This window comes from Sus scrofa, chromosome 2, assembly GCF_000003025.6.
Source record: "Sus scrofa isolate TJ Tabasco breed Duroc chromosome 2, Sscrofa11.1, whole genome shotgun sequence".
NCBI lineage: Eukaryota > Metazoa > Chordata > Mammalia > Artiodactyla > Suidae > Sus > Sus scrofa.
In genome coordinates this window covers 10,673,853-10,690,155 of record NC_010444.4, presented here as the reverse complement: position 1 = coordinate 10,690,155, position 16,303 = coordinate 10,673,853, and the positions used below count along the sequence as shown (strand labels likewise).

General features: G+C 49.4%; 1 long non-coding RNA gene across 1 annotated transcript in view; it reads right to left on the bottom strand.

The window, feature by feature from the left end:
• LOC110259252 overlaps positions 1 to 14,625 on the bottom strand; it is a 68,102-nt gene extending 53,477 nt beyond the window's left edge. The window contains exon 1 of the long non-coding RNA XR_002341474.1: positions 14,388 to 14,625. This is a non-coding gene — a long non-coding RNA (uncharacterized LOC110259252). The remainder of the gene's footprint in view (positions 1 to 14,387) is intronic.

Here is a 16,303-nt window from a genome sequence, read left to right as displayed (position 1 = left end):
CTGAGCAAGGCCAGGGATCGAACCCACATCCTCATGGATCCTAGTGGGGTTCGTTAACTGCCGAGCCATGAAGGGAACTCCAAAAGAACCACTTTTAAACACAAGCATCATCTTTCAAAATGTTAAATGCTCATACATGCAAAACAATGCCACACCTAGAAATCCATCCTAAAAGTACTAAACACATATGGCTAAAGACAGATTTGCTGTGCTCTCCTTGTAACACGGGGAGCAGACTAAATGTTGAAGAGAAGGAGAAAATAAATCATGGCACACTTGTATTTTTGGAAGACTGGGCAGACAGTAATGAGAATGACATAATCCACATACACTGCCATGGAGCGCCACTCACCATTTATTGGGAGGTGAAAAAAAAAAGGAAGCCTGTGTAAAACTATGAGTACTATATAACTGAAAGGAAGCAATTTACAGTCCACACGTATATAAGTATAATATGCCATTATGAATATAAACAAATAAGTAAATAAAGATTCAGACCAATTCTGTAGCAGGACATCCCATAGGAGACCCACCACAAGTCCTAGGATGTCCTCACGGAGCAGGTCCAAAATAGCCCAGTTAGAGGCAGTAGAGTCTCGACACCTGGGTATACATCCAGCTCTTCAACCAGCTGGCCAAGAGACCTTGGGCAAGTCACTAGCTTCCCGTGCCTCGTGTTTCCTGATCTGTAGAGTGCGGACACTCATCATACCTATGCTTCATATGAATGACACAAGCATTAGGTAAGTGAATACCTATCAAGGTTTAAAATTATACCTGGCACACAGCAAGGGCTCAATAAATATTATCACTTCTAAAAAAAAATTCAGATTAAACTTCAGCTGTGGTGACATCTGTAGGTTAGGCTTGGTGGAGAATGACAGAGACAAAGGACTTACTTTTTAAAAGGTTTATGTTGGTGTTCTTTGAATATTGTCAATGATACTTATGATATTGCACATATTACTGTGTGTTGTGTATGTATAATTAACAACAAAGCAATACATCCTCACAGGCCCCCACACAAAGTCATTGTTATTTTTATTTTTCAGATGAGAAAACCGCCCCAGGTTATATCACTTGCCTGAGACAACATGGTGAGTTAAGAAGAGCTCTAGTCTCAACTTGTCTGAACTGAAAGCCAGGAAGGAACCTTCCCCACCATGGCTGCCCCACCCTCCCACCCCCCAAACCCAGAGCTTGGCCATGTGAATTGCTGACTTGGCCAGTGAGAGCTATGGAAGCTAGAGGTACCAAGTGATAGTGCATTATATCTCCAAGTATTGTATTTAACAGTTCTCATCATCGAAGCACTATAGCCGACTGGGAAAGTATAAAAATGTTAAAAAGCAGGAGACACCCCCCGCTCCCACCTCAAGACAATGACTATGAATATTTTGGAATATTTCTTTCAATGTTTCCATCGCCTTTTTAAAATGTAGTTGACGTTACTTTGTAGGTATGATTTTTGGTATCATTCTTTGAAAATAACATTGTATCAGAGTCCTTTTCTTATGTCATTAAAATCTTTATAAACGTCACAATTCCAAAACACATTGACATTTTAAGTAGTGGTATTTCATCTTCTATTTCATTTCATCCTGCTTACCCATGCCCCCCACTCACCCACCTAACCTGCAGGCACATCAGAGTCCCCTGCCCATCTGAGATAAAATGTATTAAGTACATATTCTACGCCATGCACAGAGATGACTAAGACATGCCGTACCTCATACCACACGGCAAAATTAATTCTGGGTGGATTAAAGTGCTAAAGAAAAAAAAAATCACAGAAAGACTCGAATAAAGTCGATGCGAGTATTTATCAAACCTCGGTGAGGGGGAGGACTTTCTAAGCCTAAAGCTATGGGAGAAACCACAAAAGAAAAAAATCACGAGATTTGGCGGCCTAACATTTTGATACTCTACAAACAATGAGAACAAAAAAGTAAAGGTCAAATTGCAACCTGGGGAAAAATATCTGCTACAACTATGACAAAAGATTAATAACCGCCATATATAAAGAGCTCATACAAATCAATACGAAACACCTGCTGAGACTCCAATGCATAATCAGGGAAAGGCTTAGAAATGGGCTATCCAATATGACAGCCACTGGCCACTTAAATTTAGGTTTGAATTAATCTAGATTTAAATTAAAGCCTTGAACACCTTAATTAAATCTAAATTTAAATCAAGCTAAAAATTCCGTTTCTCAGTCAAACTAGCTGCATTTCCAGGGCTCGACAGTTATGTTTGGCTGGTGGTTATCTTATTCGTATAGCTACAAATCATTTCTATTCAGAAAATTCGATTGAAAAGCTCTTAGCCAATTCACAAAGGAAGACATGCAAGTGACTAACAAACACAGTTTCTTTAACAAGCACATTTAAAAAAATCAACTTCATTAGGAATAAAAGGCATGTAAATTAAACCAAGGCCACATTTTATATTCACCTAATTAGAAGCAAAGGGGATACTGCTAAATTGGAGAGTGCAGAGTGACTGACCGTCTGGAAAATAATTTGGCAATAGGAAATAAGAGCTGTAAAAACCCTTGGCCCAGTAATTGAGTTTCTGGGATTAAAGGAAATCATCAGAAGTACAGAAACAGTTTTACACAAAAAGGTATCTATCCCCGAGTGATTTATACGTTCGGAAAGAGAACCCGGCCTCTGGGAAGTGATTACATTCACTCTAACTGATGAATCATCAATAAAAATTATATTGTTTCAAAAGAGTATAGCAGAAATTATCACAACACTGTAAATCAACTGTACTTCAATAAAACTTTTAAAAATAAAAAACAAAGTGTCTGCTGGGAAACACCTATAAGGTTAGATTAAAAAAAAAATCGTTCAAGACTGACCAGTAAGGATAACATCAACCATAAAAATATGGGAGCTCTACATGCACAAAATACTGTCCAATAGCAAAATAAGTACCACGGGGTGATGGGATTCTTAATATTCTTTACGCTGTTCAGCAATTCCTGCATTGTTATCCATGGTCGTTATTGCTTTTATACAGAACAAAGAACGTTATTTCAAATGCAGAGGAAGAGACCCAACTTAGTGACTAAGAGCATGGACCTCGGAGCCAAAGCAGGGTGAGCCCTCCTACCTCCGACAAGGTCGCCTCAGTGTCCCCACCTGAGAAAGTAACACCAGCCCTGCCTCATAAGGTGGTGAGAAAATTAAGCGAGATGTCGCCTGCAAAGAGCTGGGCCACGTCTGAGGGCACGCACACCATACACGAGAGCCACGGCTTTTATCAACATGGGAAATGTTTATTCACACTACTGCAGCTTAGACCAAGACCTAGAATCCTCTATTTAATACGTTCTCAACTGTGGAGACATGCGCTGGAAACATATGCTTTTTAAAACGTCCAAGAAGACAGAAAGGAGCGATTCCAAACTAACAGTGGGGGTCACCTCGGGAGAAGGCATTGTGAGTTTTCTTTCTTTGTTTAAAAAAGCAAGAAAATACCTTCCCGTGCTTTCCAAATTTTCTCCCGTGAGCAAAAATTTTTTTGGGTCGTTGCTGTTAAAAATAAAGAGCAAAGCTGAAATAAATAGTTTAGCTGACTGTGCTAAAGAGGTCAGATTTAAGTCAGGCAGTCAGAGCCATATATGGGAAGCATTAGTGGGGTGGTGGCAGGAGGAGGGGGCCGTGGGGATCCCTGGGTGATGGGGATTCTGGGTGATTTAAATCCTTTCTATATATTTTAGGTATCTTCCAATTTTGTATCAGGGCTAATGAACGAGTATTATTTTTTCTAATCAGAAAAAAAAAAAAAGGTAGTTAAGAAAACTAAGCCCTCTGACCTCGGGGTTGGGGAGGGAAACAGGGTCAGATAGAGACAAGGACTGAGGGTTGAGGGTGGGTAGGAAGGCAGCATAGCAACCTAGCAATGGATGGCCCAACTTGCTGGGCCTGCCGATCAGGGCTGGATAGTGAAGGCCTTTCTTCCCCTTGCCCACCTGGGAACTCAGGCCCCAGCACAGCTGCAAACACATGGGGATAATGGCAGCAGGTTCTGGGCTGGCAAGCAGTCTCCCTTTGTATTATGTGAGTTTCCCATAAAATGTCTGTGAATGTTTTCACTGTCAGGGCAAATAGAAGAGGAACTTGCATTTCACAGTTCACTGTGAACAAAAAACAAATAACTGATAACAAATCTATCACATTTCTGTCACTTAAAGATTTCTGCCTCTGAGAACCTGGGAGTGGCTGCCCCCCACGCTGCTCCCAAGAGTGCCCCTGAAAGGAGGCCTCGTCATTCCAAGCGCTCCCAAACCCACACACCTGGTGTGTCCCAGGCCACACACCTGGGGGGCAAAAAAGAACCACTTAACATCTAAAAGGCCAAGAACCATAATGGTGATGAAACACCTTCCCCAGAGCCAGGTTGGGCCATTTCTTTACCAAGTTAGGTCTGGATCCCTCTCCGGGTCTCCCTGCTCCCAAATTCCCCAGGGCCTCAGACAAAGCGTGAGGAGGCTCTTAGTCAATTGAAAGGAAGCCACCGCTCAGGCTCAGTGTCAGATCTGCTCAGCCCAGCACACTTTCGTGGTGCTGAGCTTAGAACTGTGCTTCACGTGAGTGGGCTATTGACTGCAGTGTGAGAAGCCAATGGTGAGGCAGAAAGAAGCCGTGACTATGCAGGGGCTCTGGGGTCTGATAGCAGGACCTTGACCTGGTTATCGGTCCACACGGGGCAGCAGCCATAGAATGGGAAACGAGATCCCGGCCTTGCTGTTTGCAGCAACGTGGAGGGACCCAGAGATTATCACACTAAGTGAAGTCAGACAGAGAAAGACAGATAATCACAGGATATCACTTCTAGGTGGAATCGAAAACCTGATAGAAATGAACGTATCTACAAAACAGAAACAGACCCAGAGACACAGCAAACAAACTTCAGGTTACCAAAAGGGGAATCAGGGGATAAATTGGGAGTTTGAGATTAGCAGATGCACACTGCTATCTCCATGACAGATAAACAAAACGGTCCTACTGTCAAGCACAGGGAACTATATTCAATACCTTATAAATAAACGATAAGGGCAAAGAATACGAAAAAGAATATATGTATATTACATATGTATATAACCGCATCACTTTGCTGTACACCAGAAACTAACACAACACTGTACATTAACTGTATTTCAATTAAAAAAAAAAATCCTGGGCTTGCAAGCTTATGTCAAACAGTCGATGAAACGGCCGATGATGCATGGAAAGTGCTAGTAAACATGACCTCCCTCCAGCCCCTGTTCTGCTGTTGCCATGGCAACAGGGAAGGCTGCGAGCTTGGGGGATAATGGGATGAAAGAGCCGGGGACCCAGAAGTCCCAGACACCCTCTGCACTGGCCTTGTGGCCTGTGCCGTTCATCTGACGGTGGCCGGGCGGTGGGGGTGGGGGGAGCGGTGGATCAGTCCCCTTCTCTGAACCATGGGGTCTATGTCACCTCCAGCCCCAGCAGCCAGCCCCATGCAGAGGCTCCACATAGCTGGACTGGGAGCGGAGGGAAAGGCAAGTGAGCTGTAAGATCTGGTAGAACAATCGATTGCACGCAGAGCCCAGACAAAATGCACCAAGCCTAGGTCCCCAGGCGGTGGTTTCCTCCGGGGGAGAAGGTGCACTTTCTGCAGCAAAGGCCCAGCAAACCAACAAAACATGAAACCACGCTTCCACACTGCACGGCCTCGTCCTGCATCTGGGGCTCGAGAGCCTTCTGAGGTGCCAGTGAGGCACAGAGCCTCAGACTGAAGGTAGGTGCCTCCTCCCCAGAAAAACACACAAACGCACACCTGTGACATCAGGTAGCTCATGAATGCTGAAGAGCAAGCCGGGGCCCTAACTGGGGCTCAGGGTGCACCCAGACAGCAGCCCAGCCATGGAGCTCCAGGCCCAGCTCTGCAGCATGACTGCCCATCTGGCTGCCCCTGAGATGCCTTGTCCCCTTTGCCAGGGTCCCCAGAACTCTGGGCAGAACAAAGGGAGGCCCTCGGTTGGGCCCCAAAGACCCATTTTTGATTCACTCACCATCGAGGGTCACAGGACCACCCCCCGGAAGCAGCTCTCTGAGTGCTTTGGAGAGTCCCCGGACTGAACGACCCGCACGCAGCCCCCCCCCCCACAAGGTCCTTTGGGATCCAGGCACTGAAGGACACCCAGGTGAGCTAAGCACCCTTGTGAGAAATCCTCATTTGAGTTTTAAATCTCTATTCCCTCCACAAACTATTACCAGGATTTGAACCTGGAAGCTCTCAATGCAACCTGTGGCCACCACGGCTCTACCCTTAGCAGAGTCCACAGAGGAATGAGCTCTCAGGGTTACCGAATTTTAGACATTTAGCTTTTCTGTCCAACCTCCTGGTCAGAGAAGGGAAGCTTAGAGCAGAAAAGATGGAGGGAGATGGGCCAGCCTGTACCTCACTGCAGAGTGGAAATCGAGGAGGCTTCCTGGGGGAGGAAGCCTTGGGCCAGGGCCTGGCTGAGGGTGAGAGTGGGGGCAGGACTGGCTCCAGCTTCCTTCCGCCCCCCCCCTTCCCACGCCCCACCCAGCCCTCGCCCTGGGTGCGATGCCCCAGCATTGAGCCAGTGCCTTCCTCCCCCAGGGCCCGTCTCCTCAAGGGCTGGGCCAGCCCTGAATGGTAAGCAGACCAACCTCACAGGGGCACCCAGGGCCGGCCCTGAGTGTGGCCCCCTCGAGGCTGGACCTGGCCCCCAGTGGCTTTCCTTGATCCCCCCTCCTTTGCCCCACCAAGCAGGCACAAGCGGGATGTGGCTTACAAGTCAAGGGGACACATTTTGCCTTGCAACTTGTGAATGCCCAGCAGACGGGCCTTGTCACAGAATCGAGGGAATAGCGCTGGATGGTCACAGGTTTACACTGGTTCCACCTGCTTCTGACACTTGGATTGTGTTTCCCACAAACACTGTGCCTTCTGGAAGAGAGGGGGCGGGGGAGCATGTGGGCTCACCTCTCCCCACGGCCATGGGCGTCCTGTACGGCCCTCATTAGCAGAGTTTGGGGGAGGAAGGTCCTCCAGGTCAGGCCCTGGGCTCAGATTTGCCTGCTTCGCCTTGTTGAGTCCTCAGTCCCATGAGGCAGGAGTTACTATTATTCCCACTTCACAGGTTACTCAGCTGGGAATGGCAGAGTGGCAGAGCTTCCCAGATAATAAAAGGGGGCTCTAGAAGCCCGGGTCCCCACTACGTCCCCACCGGGGGTGGGGGGTTGTCCTAGAATCAGTCTGGCTTGAGGAGCTCTGAGACTCTCATGCCTCAGCCTTTCCTACCCAGGCCCATCCCGCAGACAGCGGATGCAGAAGCCACGTGTTCCCACCTGGCTCGAGCTTTCTTGCTGTGTGTCCTGGGGAAGCCCCCGACCATCTCTGGGCCTCCATGTGCCTGTGTTTCAGGCCCCAAGGCCCCACAGGGAGGGCTCCATTCTACCAGCAGGCCTCCCCTAGTGGACAGGCCCCAGGATAGCAAGGAGGGGGGCTGTCTTCTCGGGCCAAGAGTCAGGAGCCTTGGGTCCTGGTTGGTTCTTTAACCTGCAACTTGGGTGTGTCACTTCAGCCCTCTGAAAAATAGAGCAAATGTTACCTGTACTGCCTTCCTCCCAGGGTGGATAGGAAACCGGCTGCGACAATGAATGTGAAAGTTCAATGAGCAGCGACAGCCAGAAGCTGTTATTGATCACGATGATCACAGCCCCCCCACCCCGGAAGGGGGCAGGGGCCTCCCCCTGTTTTGCAGACGAAATAAAACAAGGCTCAAAGGAAGGCAGCATCTCATTCCAGAAGACGTGTTTGGGCTGTAAACCCTCTTCAGCCGGTGACTGGAATACCCGGGCCATCAGGGTGCCCAGGGCAAGGCTGGCCCCCTGGATTTATCAGGGACCTGGCTGGAGGTACAATTAGCCAAGGATGTGGTATCAGGAGATCCAGATCCTGGGTCTGTGTCTTTTTCACCGTGTGGGGTCGGCGTCGCTTCCCTAGGTTAGATTTCCTCATTTATAGGGCACGGGCACAAGGCACCCCACACTCTGCCGACTCCCCTCCCCCGGCCCCGGGGGCTGTGAGACGCTGCTGGAAAAAGCACTTGATACAGTGCAATGCCTCAAGGGAAGCAGTAAAATTGTCCACACCCCTGACCACCTAGGCCACCTCAAGGCCGCTCTGTGATTGGAAAAGCACCTGCCTCTGTAACTGTGGGTTTGTGTGTTTCACACCTCTCCTTGGTCTCTAGCGCTTTGGAGAAAAGTCCCGTCTACTCTTGTATGTGCAGGAATCTGTGGGTGGCAGCAGAGGGTTAAAAAAAAAAAAAAAGAAGTGGACTTTTATGACCCAGATGCCTGTCTGGTAGACGGGATGAACAGACCTTGGTACCACCACCCAGTGAAACCCAACGGGGCAGCAGAGAACAACCTCCCGCATACGTAGGATCGGGGATGGATCTCCTGAGCGTGACGCAGAGGGAAAAAAGCCAGACACACCAAAATACGAACTGTGTGTTACCATTTAGATCAAGGGCAGACACCCCAGTCTATGATGATGGAAGTCGGGGTGGCGGATACCTGGGTGGGAAGGGGTGGCTGACCGAGGGAGCACAGGAGTGGGGCTTCTGGGTGCTGGTCAGGGTGTGTTTCTGGATCTGGCTGCTGGCTACACGGATGTGTTCAGTTTGCAAAGTCGCTGAAGCTATGCTGGTGTGAGAGCTGCACGTTTCTGGGTGTGTCCTATATTTAAATAGAACATTTTGTAGCCTAAGCATCTGAGATCAAGTTCCAGCTCTACCGCTTGTATATTGTGTGATCTCAGGCTAATGAAACTCTCAGCCTCCATGCTCCCCTCTGCAACATGGGGCTAATAAAGGGCTCTGTCTCTAACGGTTCCAAACATCAACTACTTAATTTCCACTTTCCTGATATTTGCCTTATCCAAGTAACCAAGGCTTCGAAGTCTTCCCTTAAATCATCGCAGTTTTACCTAAATAATCTAAAAATAACATTTTATATCACTTGCATCAATCATGAGTTTGATGTGCTAATTATCTATTTGCTGGCATATTCAATTAATGTCAATTGAAACAAAGACCTAACTATCGATTCATCTGTGAGCCACCTCAAGCCATCTTCCACATGAGTGACAGTGGCATATTCGAGTTGAAAAGAAAAAAGAAAGATAGTGAGTACTCGGAGCCCCTCGTCCTGGGCAGGCGCTTGGTGAGGGGTAACCATTCAACACCGTCATCCCCACCAGCTTTATCTTCATCGCCTTCACAACCATCATCACCACCAATCGCCGTTGCCGTTACCACCACCGACAGAGCCAATAAGTACTTGCTGCCAGACCGTCTCACCGGCCCTGCTCTCAGCAGAGCTTGAAGAATTGAGGACACAGAACCCACTCTGAAGTTGGGGGCCTGCTGGGATGCGAACCCGGGGAGGGCGCCGGTGGGTCTGGACTGGGTGGAGGTTTGGGCTGCCCCCTCCTGCCCTCCACACCAGACCTCTGGAGCTGAGCTCCCTCTGTTGACCTGCCTCTTCCACCAGGACTGGGCGGACCATGCCTGGCGCCATCTCCACCTCTCAGAATTGCAGTCTCCCCATCTCTAAGGCAGAACCAGTGGCCTCGGCTCTTCAGAACCTTCCACCAGATCACTAGACAAATGAAGTCATCACAGGAGAGCCCTGAACGGGCGGTAAATCACCCAAATGTGTCTTCATATTATCTTGAATTTGTCCTCCAAGGTGTGCCTCGGCCCCTCCCTCCCTGACACAGGACCAAAAATTCCTGATCCAGAAAGTGGCTGTAAACCATTTGCATTGTGCTCCTTTTTAAGTAAATTCAGCCAATCAGCGTTCAGATTTACTAGAATTAAACTGGAGGTCACTAATTCCATTTTTTTTTTTTTAGTTGTTGTTTTCCTTTTTTTTTTTTTTTTTTTTTTTACAGGCGCAGCCACGGCACATGGAAGTTCCCAGGCCAGAGGCTGAATCAGAGCTGCAGCTGCCAGCCTACACCACAGCAACGCCGGATCCAAGCCACATCTGTGACCTACACTACAGTTCCCGGCAACACCAGATCCTTAACCCCACCGAGTGAGGCCAGAGATCAAACCTGTGAACTCCTAGAGACAGTGTCCAGTCCTTAATCTGCTGAGCCACAGCGCAAACTCCTATTTCCATTTTCTAAAAGGGCTGATGGTATGCAAAATGGCCACAACCACTGATTCAAATAATTCTACTTTAAGGAAATAAAGATATGAAAAAAGGTGTTTGTGCAAAAATACTTATCACAGAGTTATTTTTCACAACAAAAAAGAGGGTGTAAACAACATACATGTCCAGCAATAGGAATTAAACATACATCAGGACTTTATCTACTAGCTGTCATATAACCATTTAAAAACTATGTTATATAAGACTATGACAGGGGAAGACATTCAAGATATATTTTAAGAGAAAAATCAAGTTACAAATATACGTGTATATATCTATATGGATCTATATTTGTGTGTATATAAGGATATATATCTTTTCTATATTTATGTAGAAATGCATATACATATCTTTTACATATATGTAAAGATATATATCATATGTGATACTAGTTTTGAAAGACGGTATAATTATTATGATTCTAAACAGAAAATGAATAAGAGTATATGTCCTAATATGTTAATTAGCGGTCACATTGGATGATAAGATTGTGGGTGGTTTTACTTTTTTATACTGCGCTATCCCTGATTTTTCTCAACAAACACATATTACTTTTATTAAGGAAAATCATATAATGAAAAGGTGATGTCATATATAATTATACAAATAAATACATGGAAGCTTTTGCTTTAAAAGATTCTCCGCAGATCTCCTTTATGTTATTTTTAATGTATCATAAAATCATAATATGCATTCTTTGGAAAAAGGTAAACAAAATAAAAAGAAAAGCTCAACTGAGCCTCCATCCATCTCTACCAAATCCTGTCCCCTATAATTCATCTCTGTTCTCCTTATTTTGATGGCTATTCTGCAAAACATTTTTTCTGTGATTGTAGAAACATTTTATCTGACTCTTCAGTGCACTCATATTTGTATTTTATGAAAATAAGACTGCAACCTGCAAATTGTCCTGAAACGTGGTTTTTTCACTAAGCAGCACAGCCATCTCTCAGAGTCAGTACATTGTGAAGTGTTCTCTCTCTTGACTACATCATGTCCAGCAGAGGAGTTGAGATAAAACCAATGTGCCCTTTGCCCTGTCTGCCCCTTTTCCATTACCCCTCAGTGGCATCCTTACATTTATTGCCTGACACTGTGGGGAGTATAGCAGAGAGCTCTTTCAAAGTAACACAATGGGAGTTACCCCTGTGGCACAATGGGTTAGGAATCCGACATCAGTGGCTCAGGTCACTGCAGAGGCACAGGTTTGATTCCTGGCCCTGTACAGTGGGTTAAAGGATCTGGCGTTGCCATAGCTGCAGCATAGGTCACAGCTGCGGCTTGGATTCAGTCCCTTGCCTGGGAACTTCCATATGCTGCAGGTGCAGCCATAAATAAATAATATGACGTAGGAATTTTTTTTTTTTAATATGGCTTTCGCCATTTTGTCCTCCAAAACAAGGCTGTGTCTATTTTGCAGGTTCTGGGGAATGGTATTCTTTAAATAAGATCCCAAGCTTCAAATCCCAGATTAAGGAATCTCAGGGACCATCTGGTTGAGGAAGACACTCAACCCCAGCACAGAGCTGATAATGGGCTGAGTCAGGACTGACAGCCAGCTCCCCCAACTTCTAGATCCTTCTTATCTGTAGTAACATGATTATTGCGCTAACAGGACCCAGAAGCCTTTGCCCTCAGCCTGGAAAACCATCCCACCACCAAAGTGGCAAATTCCTACTCATTCTTCGGGTCTCAGCCTGGATGTCACCCCCTCTAGGAAGCCTTCCTTGACTTCCCCAGAGATTGGAATGGACACACCCCCTCCTGCAGGCTTAGCCCTTTCCCAGCTGCCTGTCGTGCGGTCTTCTCACTAGATTGGCAGCTCAGTGCTAGGGTGGCAGCGACGGGGGGCGAGGGGTGCTGCTGTCATTCCATTTCACGTGCCCATGTTCAAAGCCTCCCTGTCACTCCTTTGTTCAAGAAAGAGCCAACAAGCCCTGGGCTGGTGTTGGAAGAGAAGGCTTGGGTTGGAGACCCAAAGAACAGAAGCGTTTTCTATAAGTGCCAGTACTCTAGAAATGCGGAACGCTGCCCTATGGGGCTGGAGACTCTGGTACCATGAAGCCTATGCTGATGCCCCACTATGCGCCTTTCCCACAGGGGTGCTCAGTCAGCCTCAGGACATCCCTCCAGAGAGGTTCTGCTTCACCCACTTTACAGAACAGCTCTGAGGCTCCAGGGGGACGTGGGGGCAGGCTACAGGCCAAGGCCACACAGGCGGATCTATCAGCCTCCTCAGCTCCCACTGTCTCTATTATAACAGCAAAAATTCTCAAAGGGCAGGGAAGCACCAGCCTGAGATAAGAGAGAGGGGCCATGCTGGGAAAGAGTCTCCCAAAGGCCAGGACACCTGGGTGGGGGCGAGGCCTCAGTCCAAACCTCACTGCTGGTTAGCTGTGCGTCTTGGGAAATTCACCCAACCTCTCTGATCCCCAGTAACTTCATTCGAAAAATGGGCTTGGTTAACACCTGTCCTACTCTATCGACTAGATGGCCTCATTTTCTCAATTAAAACTTAGCCCTTGTGGTCGAACAAGTCCAATCTCTCAGGCGCAACAGAAGAGAAACCGCGTGTGTCGCATCCTCAAAATAGGTGATTCACACACAAGCCATGGGCTGTGGGATGTTTTTCTAGCACACCCACCGTGGGAAGGTCTGCAGCAGACCTTGGGTAGAGTGGAAGTGAAAATGGCCCTGTTAGTTCATTCAAGAGCATCTGTGGAGCATCTGCAGCGCCTCCGGGCACACAGCCCTGCCCTGAGGAAGTGTGAACAGGTCCTGGAGGAGGCTGGGATGGACCTGAGCCCACCAGCTTCACACTGGCTCAGTGGAGCAAGCGCACTAGGGTTTATTGGCCCTTCATGTCCTTATGATGGAAACTTCCAGAAGCCCTGCAATGCGGGGCTCCTCCCTAAGCCCCATCTGAGAGAAGATAATTGGTCCTCAGAAAGGAGAAAGGACTTTCCCAAGGTCACCCACCTAGTCAGAATGGAAAGCCAGCATCCAGATCCCCAAACGCAACACTCTCCACCCTGAAACTATCGTCATAACAGCTCGGTTCCCAGGAGCCAGGTCTGTGCCGTGCTCTTTACACTGGTTCCACACTTCATCTTCAAATCATCCCATTTTACAGATGAGGAGTTTAGGTATTTTGAGCCCTTGATTCAAGGTTTCACCACAGAGAGGTGAGGTCAGGGTCATCAGACAGCAAAACCCGGCTCCCAGAAGGGGCTGGGGGAGGTGGCAGGAGGGTGTCCTGATCTGTCTCTGCGTTGCCCGAAAATGTGATGCACACACGGAGCCATCTTACCCAGCCAGCACGTCCCTAGCCAGCACAACCTCCAATTCTTTGCCCTCTGCCCTTCCCCCAAGGTCCTAGCACTTGACACTTGAAAGAAAGAGCCAAAGCCTCCAAGTGCCAGAACAGACAAACTCCCCACCTCCAACTCCCACGGCACAGCCTGGGAAGGGGGGGGGGGGCGTGTCCTCGAACGGGACAATTGGCCTCAGGGTCACCCAACCCCACTGTTTACAGATAAGTTGACTGAGGCTCTGAGGGGCCATAGGGGGCTAGAGGTGGGACCCTCCTCCACATCTGCATGCCCCTCAGCTGCCCACCCAGATCCAGAAACAGGTCTCCCCCTCTTTCTCCTCACACCCCGCCGCACACTAATGATCTGATTGAACTGGAGCAAGACTGGGGGATGGGGTACACTTCCTGAGGTTGGGGTGGGGGGAGACCAGCTGCCAAGCCTACTCCCCAACCCCCTCCAGGATGCCAAACACGGGTTTTCAAGGAGTTAGGTCACTGAGTCATTCAACAAACAAATACAATGCAAGGCTCTTCCCATCCATCTCAGAGCAGAGGCACCCTCTCTGGCCCCGGGGCCATGCAGAGGGTCTTTGGGAACCACCCCCATAGACTTATCAACTTGTTCAACAGAAGATGAGGTCCTACTACGCACCAGCGCCAGTCACATTTCTTAGCATCCTTCCCGAAGCCCCTCCCTTTCTCCCAGCTGTCAGCTCCTCCCCTTTCCCCACGGCGTCCCTCCCGTGGCCCCTTTGCCCCCCCCGGAGGGCAGAGCGGCTGAGGCAGCACTGGATGACCAAGTGACAGACACACACAGCCCCCGTGGTTACCTGGTGTGGGACCGGGCAGCGCAGGCAGCCACCTCTCCCTCGGAGGCCGAGGCGGTACTGACAGGGCCCTGGGGGGTGCTAACCCCCTCCCCACCCCCACCTTCGGCCTCCACCCCGGGGCCCGGGCCGGGCGGCCTGGAAAAACCAACCCCGGCTCAGCCGACTTCCTCTTGTGTCATGGAAAGTGCGGGCGCTGGGGGCAGGAAACTCCCGCCACAGGGATCTGGGGTCTGAGCGGGGACCAGCGGGCCTGGAGGCCCGGGGTGGGGGAAGGAGGGCTAACCAGGAGGGGGGCGGCAGGGAGGGAGGGGCTTGAGAAGGCGCAGGGGGACCCCTATAGGACGGTAGCCGGGGAGGGGAGTGGACGCTTTGGGGCTGGCAGGACCCTTCCCCTGGGATGGGGGCTGGCAGGCACCCAAGGTCCGGAGCTGCTTCCAATTTTCTAAAAATTAGCAGAAAAGAAACCATATAGCCTGGCCTGTAATGAAGACTCTGAAATCAAATAAAAAGTCAAATTTTGTGTTTTCGTGGCTTTGGGTAATTGGGGGTGGAAGGTAGGGGCAGGGGTTATGGAAGGAGAGGTTTGTGGGCTCACATCTTCGTTTTAACCTGCTGAGGCCAAGTACATTTCTTTCGGAGCCTCAGTTTCCTCATCTGTGAAATGGGAAACTCCATCCACTTGCCAGGGTGGTAGAGAAGATTAAAAGAGGCCCTACCCCCCCCGCCCCCAGATTGGGAGGTTCTCCATACAAACCCCTTCTGCCTGGCAGGCTGCAGTTATGTAACTGAATGTGGTTTAACAGAGCCCCTGAAGGGTCACTTAATAAACACCACTCGGGTGACCAGTAAAAGCTTCCTGAACCCCAAGTTTTCAAGAGAACAATCATCCAGAGGGTCCCTGGAGCATAAGCGGAGTGGGGACCGTGTGTCTCCATCTCTGCCTCCCTTGTGCTTGCCTGGAGCAGAGATTTGTTGAATGAACAAACAAATCAAGGAGAGAATGGAAAGGCTGGGATTTCCAGTCACAGGACAGGAAGGATGGATGTGACCGCGGAGTGGGGGCGAGGCCAGGAAGGGCTGGCTGAGGCCTCTGTCACAGGCTAAGATAGCATCCCCTCTGAGGAGGGGAACAGGCCCCCCCCAAATCCTGTGTGAGATGGTGGGTGTGCCCCCCAGTTGCACCTATTGTGGAGTCCTCAGCCCTTGCCCCCAGGCCTGGATCCTTCTCTCTGGGCAACCCAGTCAATTACCACCCCCCCCAAACCCTTCCAGCTTCATATCAGTGGAATCTGGGGACTGATGGATGCTGGGAGCTGAGTGGGGGCAGTTGGGAAGCTACTGGGACAACTTCAAGGGTCCAGGGAGAAAGAGACTCCCCACCCCGGAGCCCTGGAGGACCTCCAGCTGCTGGCGGGGGGTTGGGGGGGAGATGGGAGGGTGCAGCTGGGAGGCTCCTGCTCTGGCCCTTACTCTCCAGCACTCTCCTAACCCTAACCCTAACTTGGCTATTGTCCTGTCCCTAAACCCCTTTGCCCCTATCCTGGTGTGGCCGAGACTGTGGGAGGCCCAAAGTCTGGGTTCTGTCTACTGGTCCTGGAGGGAGAGACTTGAGCCCAACCCCTGAGAGGCTGGAGCCCTTCCGGGTCGGTCCCCAGCCTCCCCCATCTGCTTTGCAGAATGCCAGCCACCCCGCCTCTTCCTCAACAGCCAGGGCTTTTTTGCAGCAGCAATGTCTACACAGAGATCACACTATCCACCCAGAGATCTCACAGGTCCACGCCCTGATGAAAGCCCGCCCACCCGCCCACCCGTGTGCCTGGAGGAGCCACTCCTGCGCTTGTAAGATGCCGCCTGGGGGGATTCGGCTGCCACCTCACCCCTACAGCGGAGATGGAAGGTTTCATGTGCTTGTCATC